We start from the raw sequence: 23715 nt of genomic DNA, 5'->3' as shown, positions 1-23715 counted from the left end.
AACTAATAAAATAAGCATGATCCTACAGAAACTGGAGTGGTGGTTTAGAATTAATGGACTTAAACTAAACTCTGGAAAGACAATTATAATGAAATTTAACACTCGTCAAACTGACGCTAATAATTTTTTTTTTTTTTCAGAAAAGTATGGTACATTTTAAACTTATATTAGGTTCGCCAAACTTACGTTTAACGGCGACATGATGCACTCATTTTCAACGTTAGTACCTTAATCTAACTTACATTACTAAGGTTAATACATGATGATAACATATGAACACAGTATAAGCTGTCTTTATATAATATTTACCTATCCTATTTATTTAATCATGCGTTGTACCTATTAGCAACTTCTTAATTTTTGATTTAAATATGTTTTTACTACCACATTCGTCTTCAATAATGGATAAACTGTTAAATATTCGCGGTGTGATATAGCTGCGCGTTCTTTTACCATAGTAGTTGCTAGCGGTAAGCTCCACGTATTTACGACGCTTTAACCCTCTTGGCGCTCGGGTATACACCCGCGGAGTCTTGAATTCGGGACTACTATATTGTTCGGTTGCTATTAAGTACTTAACTTTATCATGCACTGGCAGGATGTTCAATTTCTTAAATAAGACCATATAATCGTTACTACAGTTAGCTTTAGTTTTTTTATCTATTATATTTTTTAATAACCGCAGTTGTAAGTTTAATATTTTGTCCAAATAAGTTTTAAAGGTGCGTCCATAAGCTATCAAGCCGTATCCAATTACAGCGTCAGCCAGTGCATGGTATAACATTCGTAATATTTTATTATTAACTATATTTTTTAAACTAATAATTTTACACAGTATAGACCTTAGTCTATTACATACTACATCTATGTGTATTTTCCAATTAATGTGTTTATCTATAGTTAGGCCTAGGTATTTGAATTTATCAACTACTTCTATTAATTTACATTTACAGTCCCGCTTCTCAATATGTAAACAATCGTACTTATGACCAATAATTTTAATAGGCTCCTGACTTGGCTTTATATATGGTGATTGTGATGAGTAGAAATTTGGTTTTTTCGGTGTTCAATATTATACCGTTATCGTGAGACCATTTAAGTATATTTTCGAAGTCCTGCTGTATATAAGTCTGTACGTTGTTAAGGTCTTCATCGGCATACAGTAAGCATGTGTCATCCGCATACATGTATGTGGAACAGTTCCGTACAACATTTGTTACGCTGTTTACATGCATTATGTACCCGAGTGGGCCATACACCGAGCCGGTCGGCACCCCGGTCTGCACTTCTGCCTCGTCACCGCTGACACCGTCCACGGAGACGCGCAGGGTTCGTTTCGACAAATATGTACGGAACCATTCCAACACCGGACCACGAACCCCACACTCGTCCATCGCCTGCAGTAGTTGTTCGTGGTCCAGGGTATCGAAGGCTTTTTTAAAATCAATAAAAAGCACCCCTATGTACTTTTTATTATTCAAATGACTATAGACTTTATCTGTAAATAGCGCCAGGGCCGTTGACGTACTTCTTGACTGCCTAAAACCATGCTGCGCATCCGAAATAACGTTAAATTTCTCAAGGAAAGTACTTATCTGGTTCACGATTAATTTTTCCATAATTTTATTAATAACAGGTAAAATAGCTATAGTCCTATAGTTTGAGTACTCGGAATGACTTCCTTGCTTGTATATCGGCCTTATAATAGACTTTTTTAAATCGTCCGGATACTTTCCTTTTTGGATACACATATTTACAAAATTTGCTAATACTGGACTAATTTCTTTCTGTACATATTTTAATTCTTGTATTCTTATTTCGTCTACGCCCGGGGATTTTTTGCTAAGTTGGCCAATATTTTTTTCAATGTATAGGTTATTAACTTTTTGATACCTAAAACTTAAGTTACACTGCTTAACATACGTTTGACGGTCCATAAACTTGATATTGCAATTATGTTTAATTTGACTTATTTCATCCGTAAAAGTATTTGCAAATTTTGTACATATGCTAGGCAGCGAGTCTGTTTTACCTAAATATTTTAATATAGTAGTATCAACGGTAGGTTTTGGGGCCCCTAACCAACTATTAATAGTATTCCATAATTTTCTAGAATTATTTTCACAATTCTTAATTTCATTTTGTTTGTATTTTTGCTTAGACATATAAATATATTTACTAGTTAAGTTTCTAAAGTTGGTATAATTTAATCTATTGGTAACACTTTTAGGGTTATTTTTCCACACTCGAAACAATTCGTCCCGTCTTTCAATCATTTTATTAATAGTGTTATTAATCCACGGTTGTGATTTTCGCTTTTGTTTACAGTACCTAGTAGTTTTTGCACACTCGTAAATATTACTAAATAAACTAACTAACTTGTTATACAGCAGTAACGGGCACTTAATGCTTCTAAAATCGCCCCAGTTTACTTTGTCCAACATATTATTAATTAGCTTGGAGTTAAGTGCACATACCGGTTTCCTTTGTACTACTTCACTGGCAGAACAGCTGATCCCGGTCGCTATGTTCACACCTATGAGATAATGGTCGGAGAGTTTACAGGTGAGGATGTGTGCGGCGAGGCGCTGCGCGGGCGCACGCACACACGCATGGTCGATGCACGACGTCACCAGCCGGTCGCCGGCCACCTCCTCCCGCGTGCACTCGCTTATCATGCAATGTAGGCCGTGGTCACACAGGGTGCTCTTGTACGTTTCTGTTACGTTGTTTTCCAGCATGATGTTTATGTTCGTGTCTCCAATAAATACTATGTGATCATTTTCGGGTATACTTTTTAACAAATCGTCGATCTCCTTAATAAATCTTAGTTTATTGGTATTAGGCGGTCTATAGATTCCTATTATATGTGTGTAGTGTTTTCCTTGTTTTAATTTAGTGTGTAGTAATTCTGTAGCATATCCTTGGGTTCTTTGTAAAATTGCGTCTAGTCCGTTTCTGATATACATTAAAATTCCACCACCTCTTCTCTTGTCTCTCGTTGTGGAGTACACATCATCATATCCCGGTATATAGTATATAGGCAGTTCTTCTTTTTTTATATTAATTCGCTAAGTATGAGGATGTCTACACAGTTGGTGTTTTTAAGTAGGCATAATAATTCTTTAAAATTCTTACGAAGCGATCGGATATTTAAATGAATTATTTGTAGATCTTGAGAAGTTTGATTTAAGTAGTTGCTCCAAGTATTGACATTTTGGAATTTGTGAAACTCATGACTGTCTACTAAATCCTGTATTAAATCTGTGAAGATGTTGTTTTGAGATAATCACCTAGTGTATCTCAGCGCTAACAGCAAGTTATTAGCTCGCGCTATAGACCAGCGGTGGAACAAAAATGGGTTTTGATAACATTAAAGTTTTTTTCTTTTTTATATGTTATTGCATGCATGTTAAATAACATTTATGTAAAATATTAGAAAATTATATGGAGCGTTCGGCCATATTTAAATATTTCAATTTTGCTAAATAACTATGTAAATATAAAATTAAAATTACAAAAAACTGTAACATGTTCAATAACACTTTAATTTATTCACAATATTCGGTTTTTAGAAATCTGGAACAGCTGCTTTCTGGTGAACGTAAAAACACGAATTACTTTGTCAATAAAGAATTAAAGTAGCTGATATTGTAAAATTACGATATTATCTATCAACTTAGTATACTTGTAAAAAATTAGAAATGTAGACAATGTGCTTGTCTAGATATTGATTTCTGGTTAAGCAGTATAGCCAATATTGAATTAAAGTTTGTAGAGTTAATATTACACGGTCATAATAAAGATCTTAGTTCCCACACAAAATATTAGAAATATAAAATCACGGCGACACTAAATACTGATACGTAAGTATGCATTCCGCGCTTATATTGAGTTACATTTCAAACGCGCGGCGTTTTCGCGCGCCGCGCTGTGCGCCGTGGCAGGAGGCAGCGATCGACGGTGGCGGGCTAGCGATTAGCGCGGTGCCCGTAAAAAATACGCAAAACGTTTATAAAATTATTATCAATGGTAAATAGTTATATTGTTAATAGTAGGTACACTAATGGAAACTTACCTACACTTATTTATTTCTATATGTACTAGGGATTGCCCGCGGTTTGGTTTACGTAGAATTCGTTATCGTGTTAAGTATAGAAATAATAGATACATTTGAAAATTATTTTAGGTGCATTGTCATACAGATAACCACCCTTGTTAAAGTATTCTTCAAATTCAATAGACAGGTGTCATTTCAATATAATTTTGCGTAATTTGGCGCTTTTAGGTTATAAATGACTAGCGACATATATTTTTTGTTTAAGAGCGATATCCGATATATATATCTCCGATAATATTTACTTTATCATTTAAATCAATTTCAAACTAACGTTATTCAATATTTATCATTTTAAAGTCAATTTTACCAACCAACTGAGCTTTACGAGTATACCTACGGAAACAACTCAAAATTTGCATCAAATTAAATGCCACTCTTCTTATCCGTTTCGAACAATCAAGAGGGCCTTTACGAGCTGATGTAGTGAAAATTTTATTTAACCCTCGTCCCTTGAAACCTTCACTACGCTCGAGGTTCAACTTTACGAACCACTCGCTACGCTTGTGGTTAAATTTTAGAATGTTTCGCTTGTTTGGGTATCAATATTAGCATGATTAATCAACAAATTTTCCCCTTGTAAAACAAATAAATAAGGTAGGTGAGGTGCAGGCATATGAGGCCCGGCGGGTAACAAGGCCCAGCATTCAAAAATAGCAGTTGCTCCCTATTATTCTGAATTTGTACTTGTTGCTAAGAAGGTCCACTGTCAGTGCAGGTAAAAAGGTCCAGTCCCGGGCCTTATTGAACGTATGAGATGAAATAATAGATTAAAATATTTTTAGATAATTTTGAATATTTTTAATCTCTCATTAATAAGGCCGATTTGAAGAAACTTCTATGAAATTATGACTTATAAATAACACCTTCACTGCGTGGGCTGTCCAAATCGCTGCAGACTTTTCTTGGTCTAACTCTAATAATTTTTCACTTGCTTTATTGACCTAAAGACGTTTTAAAGAATCAAAAAGTCTAATAAAATAAAATTTAGACACTTATACTTTTTAAAGGCAGTAACTACTTACTTATATAGGTAACTTTTTTTATTAATACATAGGTAGTTATTTACGATAGAAGTGCGAAAAATTTAAATTTTGCAACGAATGACGAATTTTAAAACACGGCCAAAGGGAGTGTTTTAATGTGCTTATTATAGCACCGGTGTCGTAATGTAGCACCAGGGCCCTATTTCACCAACGTGACATTGTTGCTGACGTCACAGGCATCCATGGGCTACGGTTATAGCTTACCATCGGACGGGCCTTATTCCTGTTTGTCACTATCATTGTATTATTAAAAAAAAACTTTATTATATCGGAAAAAAACAGGTATCTTTCTTGTTTATGATGATAATGATGACAATTGACACAAGATTTCAAAGAACTTTCGGTAATTCATGACAGTAAATGAGTTCTGTGTCGGAATTTCGTGACAACTGTCGTATTTCTTGTGACAATTGTCCAAGTCCCAGCCCCCCCTTTGCTACAGTCCAACCCGAAAGGCACCTTAGGTCGGCGCTTACGTCATTATTACCGGCGCCCTATTAACTAATGAAATGAAAATGAAATGAAAAATATTTATTTCGAGCAACTATGGACTCAAGCAAGCGCAGCGTAGGACGTCCACCCACAAGATGGACAGACGATCTTGTTAAGGTCGCCGGAAGACGCTGGATGCGGGTCGCTTCCAACTGGCACGTATGGAGGTCCAAGGGGGAGGCCTATGTTCAGCAGTGGACGTCTTATGGCTGAGATGATGATGATGATGAACTATGGACTCATACAGATTTGTTAGTAGACTTACGTTCCTAATGTTAGTACCTAATTAACTATTACAATATATATACACTGCTGCAAACATGCATTTCGCAGCAGTGTCTCATATACGGGCAGTCAAGTCTGTCCGCTATCACACACAGGATAGGGTTGGGGCTGGCCTGCACCCGGCGCACCAGGGATGTGCATCGTGCAAACTAATGCGGTGCTACGCGACGTAAGCGCCGACCGCCATATTCAACGTGGTTTGTCACATAGTACCCTGTAAAGGTATGATTCCAGGGATAAAAAATATGTTATAACGTTATCCAGCGTATAATGGAATTCATAAAAGTTTTTCTTTATAATTACTACAAGTAAATTTGTTCATATTTGCATATTATTAAAAAGGTAAATGAAAAGTAATTGAGTAATTTAATTACTAATTAATGTAATCACAATTGCAAATTACACAGAAAAATTAATTACATTTAATTAAATTTTATGTAATTAAATTACAAACATTTTAATTACATGTAATTAAATTACACGAGTAATTAATTACGCCCAACACTGGTTGGTGGCAAACAACCACACCGCTCGTCTGATGGTAAGCGGTTACCGTAGCCTATAAAGGCCTGTGACGTCAGTAACAGTGATGTCGACAAATGTCGCACCTGTCACGTTGGTGAAATAGGGCCCAGATGTACAGTAAAAATCATGTTAAAAGATAATACTAACTGTTACGAAGAAATATTTATACTGTAAAAAATTATCCCACCAAAAACATTTTCATGTAAAATGTTGCTAAGACGAAACCATAAGCCTAAGACTCGCACTGTTAAAAAGTTATCAGATCTCTTGTCGAGCCAAGCTTCAAACTCTACAAGCCCCTTCACTAACTCTACACCTTAGTCAAAATATGTGGCTTGGCTGTTTTGCTACCGCCACATGGGCATAAGGTGAAAAACTTATTATAATCATTATTTTTAGGGTTCCGTACCTCAAAAGGAATAAAACTGAACCCTTATAGGATCACTCGTGTATCTGGCTGTCCGTCTGTCACAGCCTATTTGCTCCGAAACTACTGGACTAATAAGTTGAAACTTGTCTATAACCCAAAGACATACATGTAAAGTAAATATGTAATATAAATTTAAATAAAGGGGTCACTTTTGAGATGAATGATAAATAGAAGAAAAAAAACTATATCTTTGTTATATATCAAATAAAGGGGCTCATTTTAGAATTAGAATCTCAAATATATTTTTTTCATAATTTTAAAATAAATAGTTTAGAAGTTATTTAAGAAAACAGCCAAAAAATTAACATTACTTTTATCTCCGAAACTACTGGGTCTTTTTATTATGAAAAAATACACATATTAGCTCTTTACCTATAGATGACAGGAAAACCTATTAGAAATGTGGAGCTTAGCGTGAGCAGGCCTATGGAACTCTCTGCGCGAGCTCGGATTAATACCTACGAATCTGCTCCCGTTCACGGTAGAAAAGCAAGCCAGTTGGTTGCCACACGCGCTCACGTACGCACGTCACCGCGCGCCGCACTGTCAATTTTTACGATAGTTAAACGGACGGCGGGATTCGGGAAATGAATTAGAAATGCACTAGATAAGAAATAGTAAAGATATGTGACGTTCCACGGCAAAAGGTACCATTGCCCCGACTGAATATTGGAGTGGCGATAATAATAAGCGTAAGCGCCAGCCGCCATAAGGTACCTTTTGCCGTGGAACGTCACATATCTTTACTATTTCATATCTAGTGAAGTCTAACGGCGCGATATCTTAAAGTTCGAATCGGGGGGTAGTAGGTACCTACCTACTATTGAATTTCTTTAATTAAACATGTAATGTTTAATATGTGTGACAAATGTATAGATTTAGATATCTATCTATTTGAAATAGGTAGTAAATTTTTAATTTATTTTGGTAAATGATTATTTTAACGACAGTAAGTTTACACCGGAAAGTGCCTACTCATTTTTGCTCTGGTTAACTTATAATTAATTACCTTTATTCATGGGGTTTCTATTATTTTTCTTTACTATGTAACATTAATCTCTATCTGGTTTTAAATTACACGAAGTTTTAAAACTAATTCTTGCTGGGATTATTGCGCGGTTTATAAAACGGCGTAAACACTTCGGTTACTGCAGGGACATATGACATTTTAAAATGACTATTTCGCAAACACCAAAGCATAATCGGAATATTAGGTATAATTTAAGATTAAGCTTTCCTTTTATTTCACTCCTCTGTTTAAGTGGGTATTTATTTATCATTTCTAAGCGTCAGCAACCCTAGCGTTGTGCCGGTGCGCGCGGTGCGGGGAGCGGCGCGTTGAAGGTCACTCCATTGTATTTTTGTGTAGGTATCAAAACGGTAGGTACTTGCGTTTTGTTTGAGAGATAAGTATCAGTTCGTAAGAACTATTGTATAATCTGTGGCGTGAGTCGGACTTAAGTACTTAGTTTTTGATCCGATCCCTACGGGTTTTTAAAAGACATTTTACTCACTTTTCACTAAAAAAACATATTGTTAAAAATTGTGTAATGTACGGAACCCTTGGAACGCGAGTCCGACTTGCACTTGGGCGGTTTTTTTATTATACATACAATAGTTCTTGTAGAAACGAAACGGCCGAGCTACATACTTTGACTAAGGTGTAGAGCTAGTGAAGTTAGGGCTTGTAGAGTTAGAAGCTTGGCAAGAGATCTGATAACTTTTTGACAGTGCGAGCCTTATGGTTTCGTCTGGGCAACATTTTACATCAAAATGTTTTTGGTGGGATTTCACTTCTTTTTGTAAGTTGCTTATGACAATCTTCCATCCCCTAATTTAAAGGGTTGGGGGTGATTTACTATTAAAAATCCTGAAATAAGTATCTGGGGGCATCTGTTACACAATGTACTTCTTACTGATTCCCCATATAAACCCTTCACCCCGTAAGGGTAAACTTTGGGGTTGAAATCTGCCTTCAGCCCGTAAGGGTAAACTTTGAGATTGAAATCTATTCTATATCCTTCCCCATAAAAATACCTATCTACATACCAAATTTCAACTAAATCGGTTCAGCGATTATTGATTCCCCATACAAGATTAAACCCCCTCATCATCCCCTTAAGGATTAAAAAATTCAAGTTTTTGAATTTATTTGTTGTTTGTGTACTAAAACTATCTTACATATCAAATTTCAGCTTCTTAGAGGACTTCAGGAAGTACCCTAAAGGTATTGATAATCATCAAGTGAGTGAGTCAGTGACGAAATCGAAGTTTTTAGATATGAATAAAATCTAAAGTATAAGAGCTATGCAATTGATATGCTTAATAAGTCCGAGAACTTTGTTTATCTAGTATAATCCAACCCCAAGTTATGAGGGTTCCAAAAAACGACGAAGCGCTTCGTGAAAAGGTAGATAGTGCCCTTGCGCTTTGCTCGTCTTGGCGGGGGCACTGCCGTGCCCCCAGATGTTAAAACATAATAATAATAAAGCTTTATGTTTAGTGACTTTAGTTACCTACTATTTTCGCGTAAACTAGACAATTTTTATATCTTTAGTTAATAAGGCCCAAAAGAATTATTTTTAACTTATTATAAATATCCTCTTGTTGTGAAGTACCAAATATTGTTATTTGTATATGTATAACTCTTAAGTTAAAAACAATAAAATCTGTTATTGTCTACTGTCAAAATTATTATTTTTTGCGGGATTAAGTAATACCCTGCTAGTGTTCAATAAGGCCCACAATAGGACTTTTATAAAAGGTATATTTTCCAAGAGTATCGTAATATTTTTATAACATTTTTGGTATAATGAAGAAACTTCAATAAATAAGATACCTATTTGAGTGAGTTTTTCATACTTAATAGCCTGTTTATTAAAAAAAAAAAAACATTTTAATTTAAGGTGGGCCGTATATAGGCATATACGGCCGACACGGAATATACAATAAGGTGAGGTCACTTACCTTATTGTATATTCAATATGTATACGTGTAATATTGAGCAGTTGGTTTATAATATACATAATATGATATTGACGTTGAATAGGACAGGACATGACAATAGGAACCAGAAATAGGTATAGTCGGTCAAACCAATTTGTCAGTAAATAAAAACAAAAAACTATATTCATCCTTTTCTTTTGGGTGCTAGTACTAGTGTAAGTCAAAGATAGTATGATGATTCTCTCTATGTTTGAAATGAGACAGTCCTTTGACAAACTATGGTAAAAAATAGTTGTGAATATCATGTACATTTTTATTACAATTTCGAAATTCAAATGTTCTTCCTAATCAACTCGGCCACTAAACTAACTGATAACTTGGTATCCGATCCGCTAACTCGGCGAATGAATCGCCAATTCGCCAACTCTCCGAGCCGAGTCAACGCTATCAAACTGCTACTAAGGCCATTCAAAAATAAACCTTAATTCGAGAGCCCGAAGGTTCTTATATGACAAACAATACATTATGACTTAAAACTTTATGGGAAACAAAGGGACCCCTTTAATTTCACGTAATGTCCGCATCTAATTTATATATGTCCACAGTAAACAAACAAATGAATGATAAGAAAAGACAGACAGTGCTGTGAGCGGCAGGTGGGGCGAGGCGAGGGGCGAGGTATAGGTAGGCTATGATAGGGTCTCGGGCGCCGCGCCGGCGACACTGACGGACCAGCGCGGCGTATGTATGAATTTCGCGCCTTTTTAAATATATTTTACTATTACAATGCAAGCTACACACTGAAATTTCTTATTTTCCATAATATGGCTGCGTATATTATTTTATAGTAATAGACTTATTTTTACAGACTCTAATTCAATATTAGATATTATAGGACAAAAAACGCATATTAATTCTAAAGCATATATCTTATTCTTCTAAATTTTTAGCTTGCCTATTAACTTAAGAATATAGATATGTTGTTGTGGATTTATTAAACTTTAATTCAATATCGACAAATAATAAGCTAATTTGTAGTTTGACTAAGTAGCACGTTAAAAAAATTTCTAATAATTTTACATTATAAAGCGTCATACATATTATAAACGATGGAACTTAAACATTGCACTTTAATTCAATATTAAAAAAACATTACTAAAAATATATAAATACCTAATTTATATCTAACGCTCGTTCTAACTTTTCGTCATATTTTACAAATATGCTTAAAAATATGTCCCATGTCAGATAAGTATCACTTTTTCATCTTTAGAATTATCAAAACTTTTAGTGCAAAAATCCGGTCCCACTATTGGTCTACTAGCCTCGTTATCAGTTCCTAAGTGTCTCAGGATATCGGCGTCACATTTAATGTTGTATATTTTCGAGCCGTCCGTTTTTTTAATTAGGATTTTAAGATCTTGTATCCAGATATATTTGTAGGTTCCCTTTAGGGAAGTTTTGGTATTCCAGAACAAACTCCTCAGTTGTTTTGTAAGGTTTTCGTTTATGTAAATTCGGTTGTTATTGTCGTTACCCAGTAGGTCCTTATTAGTTAGCGTAGTTTTTCTGTGTTTTAGCCAGCCGGCACGCGCGACCTTCGACCTCAGCTTGACAACGATGGGTCGCGGGCGCTTCTCATCGGGTTTTTCTCGGCCTACCCTTCTGGCGGATTCTATTTCATTAACGTCCATTTCCAATTTTTTACCGATTGTTGCGATAAGGGCTTTTGTATTCTCGTTCAACACTTGTTCCACACCTACTATTTCAACTTCGGTCTCCACTTCCTTTAACTCCAGTTGTGTGATTCGTTCTTCTAGTGACTCGTTATTTTTTTGCAAATTTAGGGTTTTTCTTTCCAGAGCTGCTATCTTTTTCTCTGCATTTTTCTTGAAATCTGTCATTTCTTGGTATTGTTGCGCATAGAAGTCAACATTATCTTTTAAACTCTCGATTTGTTCTTCCATTTTGTCCATTTTTTCTTCCATCTTGTAGATGATTTCCAGTTTTTTATTAATCTCATCTAATACCTTTTCTGGTGTAGCCTCGTTGATGTCGATGGAGAGTTTTGGAATGCGTTGTGCAGCTGGGCTACCCTCTTTTTTGCTGCATTTCTCGCATAACTCACTCTTCAAGTTAGCCTTTGGCACACACTTCTTATGAAAAATCCCTTCACAAGGTCCTTTACATTTCATAACAGAGTCTTTAGCGGTTGATAAAAACAACTTGCATTGTTTACACTGCGTCATTTTAGTCACGGGAATACTGTTTACGGTACAATAGATAAGTAATTACACTCAAGCGTCCGCACGCAGAGCGCATTCGCACGAGACTGAATAAATATACCTTTATCAAACGGCACAATCATTGACAGTGTACAGCATGTGAAACTACTTGGTTTCAACTTAGATCCAACATTATCATGAAAATCTCATATAAACTCAGTATGTGGAAAGCTAGCGAAAGGCATATATATCCTTAAACAATTGAAACCCCTCATCTCAAATTATCATCTGAAAGAAGCCTACTTTTCATACATACATTCAATCTTGTCTTATGGGATTATACTGTGGGGAAACTCAACTGACTTTGAACGTGTCTTAAAAATGTAAAAACGAGCTATTCGAATCCTGGCCAATGCAAAATATAATGATACCTGCAGAGAACATTTTAAAAATTTAGAAATATTAACATCTGTATCGCAGTGGCGGTACTTCCATACAAGCCCAAAAGCCAGGCTTGCCTTAGTTGCCTTACCGAAATTACGTAGTGATAAGATCAATAATCAATATAGATTATTTTAAACCGCGCGCCAAATGAACCCGTATTATTAAATTCAAGCCAAGGCGCGCGGACCGCGGCGCCAGCGTGTTGCAAATTTTTGCCGTGGTGGCGCCTCGTCCGCGCGAAAGAAATCGGGCGTAGGATGTTCTAGCCATCCTGCTCGCACTCGTCGGCTTGCAACCGGGCTTGCTTTTTCGTCTCGCTCTAGGCGCTCTTAGCCTACAAACCGCCATAGAACGATGTAACTATTTGCTGGTATGTATAGCAATTTTATAAGGCGATTTAAGCCTGGCTTTTGGTGTGAAGTTAGCTGCATAAATTCACACGGGCACGCGTTTACTTCAAGTGTATTATTATTTAGTCGAGTCGAAAGTAACGAAAGCTCAATTTATTTAAGTGAATTTGAATTAAGTACCTAGTGAATGTGGATTTGTTCGTTTGTTGTAACGTTTATAAGTGTCAACAAGTGATGAAGTTGTTCCTTGTGACGTTATGAGATGCGTCCACGTATTACTCAACGAAGGCAAGGTAAAATCGTTAAACTTTGTAGAAAAACGGGATATCATGTCCGCGCCAAAACCACCAATCGACTTGTGTATTCTCAGATAAGTCAGTCGCATTAAGAGAAAATTTTGTACGGCCGTTTACAAAACACAAGGATTGTTGGTTTACTCCAATTAAGGCGTAATTAGAGTGACATAGAAAGAAGCATGCAATTTGCAAACTTCTGTGTTCGCGGTAGGCCCTCTGATATGTTTGTAAAATTCTATCTAAGTAGTTATAGTATGTAGTACCTAGTATGCCCTGTGCGCTATAATAGCTCGCCGCGATACGCTAGCAAATTCATTTGAGTCCAAAGAGTGAGATTGGACATTTATTACGAAAACATATCTTTCGGCTTGCCTAACTCCGAAACCTTAGGCATGCCACTGCTGTATCGACATATATCCTAGAAGTTATAATGTATGTAAGAAATAATCCAAGTGAATTTGAACGTATCGGTGACGTAAGTAAACGACCGACTAGATATCCTGACAACTTAAGACAAAGTAAATGCAGATTACAAATGACAAAAAAGTGTCCCAAAATAATAGGGCAGAAACTTTACAACAAGCTGCCAAAAGTAATAAAAACTGAGACAAATATTAACACTGTTCGTCGCAAAGTTAAACAGCTCCTACTTGACAAGACACTTTATAGCGTTAAAGAATACTTAAATAATAACTATTAATGTACCCATTAGTATCAATAGACTACTTAATTAATTAATTATTATTCAAATTGTATATGTAATTGAAATTGAATTATATTTTTAATGTTTTATTTTTTATTTTTCTGTTTGTAAAATAATGTAAATATTAGTTTAAAATGCGTACCTAGCGTACCTACCTTGACGATCTCACTATGTGTGCATATTTTTGTTTGTATTAATGAAAATTTTGTATTGCTATTGAGAAATAAATAAATCTGAATCTGAATCTGAATCTGGAACATGGATTACGACGAATAAATGATTATGTAGGTATATGCCGTTCGTTCCGTCTATATGTATAATGCGTGTACGTGCTGTTCTCTGAAAATCTTCAAGAAACGGCACCAGCACTAAGTACTAGCGAGTTTTTGCGGCTTTGGAGACCGAGATGAAGCTTACAGGCAAATAGCGCCGTGGCCTGGTTATTGTTATGTATACCTATGTATCGAATGTTTTATAAATTTACTATAAAAAGCAATGTTTTATTTCGATTAGGTCTACATTTTGTGCATATTGCATATCTGAAGTATTTTCGTACTAAACTTGAAACTTTCGTTGAAACTAAATAAAATAATTATTCCAAATGTACAGTCACCTGCAATTTATGTTACACAACGAAGGTCGCAAAAATATCTGACACGATCTTATTTGTAGAACCATAAGAGCATGTCACATATTTTGGCGGCCTTCGAAGAGTAGGTACCGTCATTATCACCAACTTTGCCCGCTTTTTCCAAAAAGCACGAATTTCTCAAAAAAAAAACATATCATATGATTTTTTTTGCTCAGCACGTCCATTGTGATCAAACGCATCAGTTTATTTGAAGAAAAAATGTTTTTACCATTTTTTTGCATTTTAAAGGGCGGGCAAAGATATTCGGGGTTTTCGCCAACATTGCCCACGTCAATTTGGTATTCAAATACAGCTCGTATGATTATGATGTCTAAGGATCACTTAAAGGTTTTGGGCAATCCTACCGTTCCCTGTTAATAACTTAGCGATAAGTGTAAAAACTTTTAAATAAATTTGCTGGGCAATGTTGACTACCCGTTTTTGCCCATTTCCAAATAAGGCTCGCCTAAGCATTTTACAAAGGCTAGGGTTGTCACTTTTGAGAAAATCTGTTACAATAGTTTAATGGCCAAAAATATGTTTTTTGCTGTGTTTTTCATTCGTTAACGGGATAAAACATCTAAATAAAGGATAATAGCACATATTAAATACAGTATACATTTATAAACTTATTTTAGTGTACAAACATAACCTTCTTTTACTTGCGAAGTTGGGTAACAAATTAGATGAAAGTGACAACCCTAATCCGTTTTTGGTGGTGGGCAATGTTGGTATGGATGCCAAATTACCGGATTACTTTGCCCACCGCTAAAACTTTTGTGTATTTAGTCCTTTTTAGTTTAAATCTCAATAGACGTAATCTATGCTTCATGTGTTATAACTCAAACCCGGAAATATTTGTCAAAGGGTTCTCAATTTTTTCTACTTGCATTCATTATTTATCAATTTTTTGCCCGCCAAAATATACCCTATATTAGACAACTCGCTCAAAATTCCCAAGTCAAGTTATGCACAAGTTTGGTATATAGTTTTGTCAGAAATATTTTCTACTAAAAATAGCAGGGTGGCCATAACTATTATAATTTTTTCTACATTAACGAATTTGTTTAAAATTGTCGTTTTGGGCAAAGTATCCCTGGAGGAAAAGTTGGCGCTAATGACGTAACATATTATTGCAGGTGACTGTACATAAATGTTTCGGTGATTTTGAGATTATTTTCCAGGTTAGTTTACTAACAATCAAGTTATGCAGATACCGATTTCGTGAACGTATAAGTAGTAAGGTACCGCTATTGTTTAGCGATACCGATTATTTTTAAAGGTAAAACTATACCGGTTGAAATATAAAGATATTAAAATTACAGCAGGGACAACCATTTTTTATAGGTGTACCTAAACCATAATTTGCCGAGCTTTAGCAAAGGTCTCCGTTTCAGCTTGGGCAAAAATGCTTTTGTATGTTCTCCTTTGCAGATCACAGTTCTCAACTGATTCTCGTGAAAATTTGTAAGCAGGTTCGATATAACTATTTATTCTGTTTCGCTTTAGCCGCCAAAATGGAATTGCCACCCTGCCGAAACTTTATTTATTTAATTTCCCATTGAATGGATTTTGCACCTTATGAAAAACCGTATAGTAAATAACATTTTACATCTGACTTAATGATGTCATCTTGTTTTATTCGCTTTAATTGTACAAAACGCGTATCTCGACAAAGCAATATTAGGTAGTAAAACAGTCAACAATCAAATGAATTAAATAGGTACGTCACCTGTGACATGAACAGACAAGGAAAGCAAGATTAAATGCATTGTTTCTCTTTCATCTTTAAATGGAACGCTCTTACCCTCAAAGGAGGCTAGTGGTCAATACTAAACTAAAAGTCCAATCTTAAAAAAACATGATGGCTCACTGACCTGTCCCAGTAAAGTGAGGTAGTGTGCGTGAAGTGCGCTTGTGTGTGAAATGGGGTAAATTGACAGAATTTGAAATTTTACCCACCGCTACCATCGCCTTAAGGTGGTTCTCCTTGTCCGAATTTCATACAATTGTATTTACAGATTTTCTCTTAATAAGTTGACTTCCCGCACTGTACACCTTAATATTTAGGTAATATGGATCGTTTGTTTTAGCAAAATGGAAAATAATGACCAGTTATTCAATAATATTATTTAAAAATTCATTTAAAAATTGAGAAAGTTTTGCTCAACGCTTTGTGAGTTACCTTTACGCTATCCATGTCAAACAAGATGGCGAAGTTAAATTTAATAGTAACACCAAAGACATATATAACTTCGTATAAGACGTATAAAGTCTAAGGAAAAAACGTGCCTCGGAATTCAAGTAAAAGTCATTCTCGAATAGATGGCGCACACACCTTTAGCCTATCCTCAGCTAGATGGCGTGACGACACCGTTTCATATTTAACAATTTTAACACATAGATATCAGTGAATGAACATGGATCAAAATTATATAAAAATAATAAAATCATTTATCCATATATATACATTATTTGATCACTTTATGCGTTTTCATTTTGAGTTTTAGTTGTGTGTCGATAGATGGCAGTAAATTTACAATGACTACAAAATTTACAATGACAGGACCCCTCTATACTATCTATTCTTTTTGGTAACACACAAAGATGTCACTTTAACACAGGTGACCTAACTAAGTAGTGCCTAATTTGCTCGATAGATGGTAATAACGTAAGGATATCTAATTCACAAAATATAGTGTTTAGCTTATTATAAACCATTTCAAGGAATCTTTGTTAATATGTTACCAGTTCAAAAAGTAAGGAATGGTAGTCGGTAATAATAATCGCTAAATTAAAATTAAGTATTTATAAATTATTAAAACATTGTCATTGGTTCTCGTACATGATAACATTGATACTTGTAACATGGTCACTGACCCCACCGGAGTAACCTGTAAAGGGGTACTTGTGCTCTTATTATTAATTTGAAGATAATATTTGAGAAGCCGTAGCGCTTTTTAGGGTTCCGCAGCCAAATGGCAAAAAACGGAACCCTTATGGATTCGTCATGTCTGTCTGTCTGTCCGTGTATGTCACAGCCACTTTTTTCCGAAACAATAAGAACTATACTGTTGAAACTTGGTAAATAGATGTATTCTGTGAACCGCATTAGGATTTTCACACAAAAATAGAAAAAACAAAATTTTTTGGGGGTTCCCCATACTTAGAACTGAAACTCAAAATTTTTTTTTCCATCAAACCTATACGTGTTGGGTATCTATAGGGATAGGTCTTCAAAAATGATATTGAGGTTTCTAATATATTGTTTTTCTAAACTGAATAGTTTGAGCGAGAGACACTTCTAAAGTGGTAAAATGTGTGCCCCCCCTCCCCTGTAACTTCTAAAATAAGAGAATGGTAAAACTAAAAAAATATATGATGTACAGTACAAACTTCCACCAAAAACTTGTTTGAACGAGATTTAGTAAGTAGTTTTTTTTTGTACGTTATGAATCGTAAACCGCAATTTTATTATGTTACTTGCTGCTACGGAACCCTTCATGGGCGAGTCCGACTCACACTTGGCCGCTTTTTAGATCACAATACGGTTGTCTAAAATTTAATTAGCAATAATTTGCCGTTCTCTAGAAACTTCAGCGATCCTGAGTTGAGTTTATGACGGTCGCTCGATAGAAAAAATCTTGAACATAAGTCTAAAACAATATTTAACAAGCAGATGCGTCTGCGAGCGGTATTCCAAATTTATATTATTAAAGGCAAGCGCTGGTGGCCTAGCGGTAAGAGCGTGCGACTTTCAATCCGGAGGTCGCGGGTTCGAACCCCGGCTCGTACCAATGAGTTTTTCGGAACTTATGTACGAAATGTCATTTGATATTTGCCAGTCGCTTTTCGGTGAAGGAAAACATCGCGAGGAAACCGGACTAATCTCAATAAGGCCTAGTTTCCCCTCTGGGTTGGAAGGTCAGATGGCAGTCGCTTTCGTAAAAGCTAGTGCCTACGTCAAATCATGGGATTAGTTGTCAAGCGGACCCCAGGCTCCCATGAGCCGTGGCAAAATACCGGGATAACGCGAGTAAGAAGAGAGATATTATTAAAGGAAAAAATGGAAAATGATACGCTTCCGGCAGGACTTGAACCCGCATCCTCCACAATCCGTGTGTTGCTCTTAACCAATTGAGCTACGGAAGCCTACCAAGCTTATACTCGTAAGTCTAAAATGAAGTTTATAATAAGTTTTTGGCAAAATTTTCATTTTTGTTACAAGCTTTTATCGCTGACTGTACTTTTCTTTCCATAGGCAACTAATGCTCATCGAGACAATTCTAAAAACCCCAAACACAATTAGGTTTCGTTGTTTTATCACATAGTTCCTATGGCCACATCCGGTCTCCATCATCAGATCAGCTCGATGACACCATAATATTGCATTGTCACTCGACTTACGTATGTATTTCAGCTCAATCGGAAACCGGGAAGTGGATCAAATTTAACTTGCAAGATTTGATTACAGACAGTAAACCCCGTCGGGCAGCAGACCCCAAAAGTGGCCTCCGTGTTTAAAATTCATTTGTTTACGTAAGATGTCCGTCTTTGGGTCACGAATTTACATGTGTGTCGTTTTATTTAGTTTCACCTGACCGTTGTCTGTCGGTCTGTAATCAAATCTTGCAAGTTAAATTTGATCCACTTCCCGGTTTCCGATTGAGCTGAAATTTTGCATGCATGTATAAATCTGATGACAATGCAATATTATGGTACCATCGAGCTGATCTAATTGTGTTAGGGGTTTTTAGAATTGTCTCGATGAGTATTAGTTGTCTGTCGTAAGAAAAGTACAGTCAGCGATAAAAGCTTGTACCAAAAATGAATTTTTGGCCAAAACTTATTGACAAATAGCTCATAAGAAGCCGACTCTTTTATTTCACGGCTCAGGCTGTTATAAATTTTAATGCCAACTACCCTCAGCGAGTTGGATGATTTTACGAGCCTGACAAGGACAGATTTAATATCGCGATCAGTTTGCCTTTGATCAGGTCGACGCATAACAAAATCACTCTTGCGCTTAAACATATATTTTGCTACCTCAAAAATGTATAAACAAGGCACTGTTAGAATTTTTAATTCCCGGAAATACTCTTTTGTTGGAGTGAATGCCGGCACCCCAGACAACATTCTAACAGCCCCCTCTTCTGCAGTATGAAAACTCTATCCCTGTCGGCTGCCAGCCCCCAAAGGTCAATAAGATAAGGACTTGAATTTTGACAACCCTAAATAGCCGAAAGGGATAGTGCTATACATTAGAAAGGGATAGCATGATTCGTCTTCGTCCCTGAATCGCTGTTAAACTGTCACTGGTGGAAGTATCACAGGATAATTCCAAATCTTTCACCACAAAGTTAAGATTTTTCTGTCCAAAGAGGAATTCCGTTTTCGTCCGAAAAAAATAGGCTAAAATTCATCCTGATGAAAAAGGAATCTGACGAATGTGTCTTATATCAACTGACGGTCTTTCCACCGCGATATTATCGGCTGACTTTTTTTTATTCATGATAGCATCTAAACTATCATCTGATAAAGTATCAGCCGGGAGGCGATGACGATGACTGACGATATATTATGCTCCTGGCCCGCGGTGAATAATGTTCGAGTCCCACGGGAGTTTTATAACTAAAATAACATACTTACACGGTGTTTATATCGAATTCCGTTAACTTCGGGGTATGGCAAAGTGGGCGAGGTAGTACATTTAAGGAAACTAAATGTCATCGTTAATTTTCTTATCATAATTAAATGCTACATAGCGTTTTTGTAATACAGGCATTATTATTATCTCCTTGGATATCACGGGCCTATAATCCCAGTTTTTTGATAGGCTTGCATGGGGACACAGATCCAACACGTAGAGGCCCCTTGGAGAGCTTTTATGTTATGTAGAACGCCTGTTGGAACCCGTTCACAGGTGCAACAATAAACACCCATGAACCGGTCTCAGCAGGCATTGGGAAAACACAAGTTATCGAGGCAGGCGGTGACTTGCCACTGACTAGATGGGCCCCTGAAACTGCCATCGTGAAGACGACCAGGAGCAACATCGTTGTGAGCGGCTCAGGGGTGTTGAGAGGTGTGCGCCGCTTTCTACCCAGTGGCTTTAACAGCCACTGTGCCAACTCGCGTCTTATGCATCTTTCACTTCCACCCCTGGAGCATATAGCTCTAGCGACTCCTCTCTGGACAGCCAATTAAGACAAGCCAGAACTGAGAGTCCTACGGGCCCCCTTGGGGTCCACTCCGACCGACGAATACACGCCGGAGACGGAGACCCTGACCGACTCTCGGGAGCACTCGGGTCCGTGGGGTCGTTACTTCCCCACAGCTCGCCACAAGCTGCCCTGCGGGTGCATTATTATTATTATTAATTTAACTCAACCAAAGAACTGAAAATTATGACATCATTGAATCATTGTCATTTCGGACATCGTTAGTCTGAGACTGTACCTACTAGTGTTTTGTGACAAATATCAAATGTAGCTAGGTATAAACTCGTTAAACACTATAATAATCAATAATGTAAAAAGGCCCTATTTAGGTACACGCTCGTAAATTAGAATACCGGTGTCTTTGAGAAAATTAACTAAAATTAAGTGCAGGATTGTTCCCTTGAAATTAACGGAGTTCATAAAACACGTTGTACATTTTGATGTTGGTTTAGAAAGAAAGGGAAAATGGAAAAACTTACTGTTTTAGACGAGGCGAGACCCGAACTCGCGACTCTGATCAAGTTACCGGCCTATCACTCTGCCGAGCTACCGAACTTAACCCCATTTTTAATTACCCTTTATTCCTATGCATCATGGTATGGTATCGTTTGCAGACATTTCCGGCTAATACAAAATTAATAGAATTGATGTATGTTCCAGAGGCGGAATAGCGGCCACCCGCAGGTCATGTCTGTCATCATGACCATCACATACTTTATGGCGTGGACACCGTACGCAGCGCTTAGTTTTACGGAACACTTCTTCCCTCAACTCCAAGTAAGTTTGTCAAACATTTTTAAGCTACAATACTATTCTTCAATTACATTTAATTTTAGTCATATTTGACCGAAGCGTAGATTACAGGTCCATATTTTGACTCGGGCATTTTGCTTTTGTATGTCCGGATGTTCTCCTCTACAGGTCACAATTAAAAAATGGCATAGATGTGATACCTCGCGCCTAAACAAATAGTCGTATCGATAACATAAGGGTTTTTTTTTTATATATATCTTTATTTAAGAAAAAAAAAGGCCTTCGTCGCTGAGCGATGATGCCGGCCTTATAATAATTACATATGATTACTGTCTACAATTTAACAATTTGATTATTAAATGGTACAATTTAATAGTCTGCTTGGATGTAGGTTTAGACAACAAAATATTACATACGCCAACGTCAGTTAGATTAAGTTTGGCTTGCGTTTCAAATGCCCTGCGGTCGGCTCCGATCCGAGCACACAAAAAAGGGTTTTTTGGGACATGTTTGTATACAGATTACCTAAATGGCAAAAAATGCAAAAAAATGTATCGCTGGTGTAGGCGGTAATTTAAAATATTTATTTTTTACTCGAGAATTATTTATTTATTTATTATTAATATCACAAGAAGGGGTTTAAAGGTCCGATTTATTATCGTAAATAACTCTTAAACAGTGGCTCATAGCAAAAAATGTATATAAGTAATCTACATAAAATTGCCTACAAGAAAGATTCCGTACACTTTTTCGCTAGGATCAATAGTAAAAAAGATAAAAAAGCCGGAAAGTTAGTTATAATCAATTTTATGCTCCCTTTTTTTAGTTTTTCGTAAATAACTCTTAAACGGTGGCCCATAACTAAAGAAATATTCATAAACATAAATAATCTACATAAATTTTTATACAAAAACGATTATAAACACTTTTCCGCTAGGATCACTATTTAAAAAGATATTGAAGGGGGAACCTTAACTAATAATATTCAATTCTAGTAAATTTTATATCATGTATGTGTTTATTATCTACGTAAGAAATAAAAAATAAACTGTCTCGGGCGAGATATGAACTCACGACTCTGGAACCAACCCATCGCGCTGCCAAGCCAACTGAGCTACCGAAACTTACCCGAAGATAGCGAAAATTTCTACTACTACTCTCTTTCATATCAGCCTTAAGATAGCATTCGGCAAGACGCTGCCGCGACCCGGCTGCCGCGACCGACCGCCGCCGCCGAACGTGGCAGCTGGGCGGCGCCGCCGAAAGCATTCGGATAGGCGCGGCCGGGCGGCGACTGCCGACTGCCACGTGCAGTAGTCACACAGGAGTCAGTGCTAGCAGTTGTGCGATTCAGTTGCGTATTATTTAAAATAACGATGTCTGACAATTTAAATATATTAAAGCGAAGGAATTTAGTTCCAATATTCCTACCTGTGCCGACGGAAAATCAATTAAAACAAATAGCGGAAAATCTTTGGCATCGATGGCAAACATGTACGCATGAAATGTCCGAAAAAGAGAGGATCTATGTTTTTCAAATACAAAGACCTACTATTCGACTATGCTATTGGCAATTGTAGACGCACATTGCAAATTTATTGCGGTTGATGTGGGCTCGTATGGAAAGGAAGGAGACAGTGGCATATTTAAAAAGTCAGTTATGGGAAAAAAAAAATCCGGTCAATTTAATGAGCCTAAATACTCGTCGTTTTCTTCGCAAGACGAACTAGCAGCGCTGCCGCGCTGCCAGTGCCACACCGCTACGGGAGCGGCTCGGCGGCGCGGCCGAGGTCGCGCGCAGGCCACGCCCCCCGGCCGCGCCGCTCTGCAGCCTGTGCCCTATCCCACAAAACTTTACAAGTGTACAATTCGACAAAATTGTTAAATTGTAAACAAAAAAATGTACCACAATAATTACAAATATGTATTCGTTACAAGTCTGCAGTATACAAATATGTAATTTTTGTGAAAGCGTATCACAAAGAATAAAGGTAAGGTTTACTCGGGTAATTCCGAATGTCGAAAACTGTCGGATAATTCCGAAAGAGACTTTTATTATGATGGAATTAAGGGTGATTTTCATCTGAATTTCGGAATTATCCGACATTCGGTAATACCCGAATACACCTTATGTCACGACAGCTACATAATTGTAGAATTGTTGATTTGTAAATATACAAGCGAAAAATTGAAATGTTACAACTACTAATATGTAACAATTTATTTTGCTTATTTAATGTTGAAGGTAGTT

At 36.6% G+C, this 23715-nt stretch overlaps 1 long non-coding RNA gene across 1 annotated transcript in view; it reads left to right on the top strand.

The window, feature by feature from the left end:
- LOC134789395 (uncharacterized) overlaps nucleotides 1–17635 on the top strand; it is a 300949-nt gene extending 283314 nt beyond the window's left edge. Inside the window, exon 2 of the long non-coding RNA XR_010144041.1 lies at nucleotides 17455–17635. This is a non-coding gene — a long non-coding RNA (uncharacterized LOC134789395). The remainder of the gene's footprint in view (nucleotides 1–17454) is intronic.
- Nucleotides 17636–23715: the final 6080 nt, after the last annotated feature.

Source organism: Cydia splendana, chromosome 3 (assembly GCF_910591565.1).
Source record: "Cydia splendana chromosome 3, ilCydSple1.2, whole genome shotgun sequence".
Taxonomy (NCBI): Eukaryota; Metazoa; Arthropoda; class Insecta; order Lepidoptera; family Tortricidae; genus Cydia; species Cydia splendana.
The sequence above is the reverse complement of the archived record's forward strand: the minus strand, read 5'-3'. Positions and strand labels throughout refer to the sequence as shown.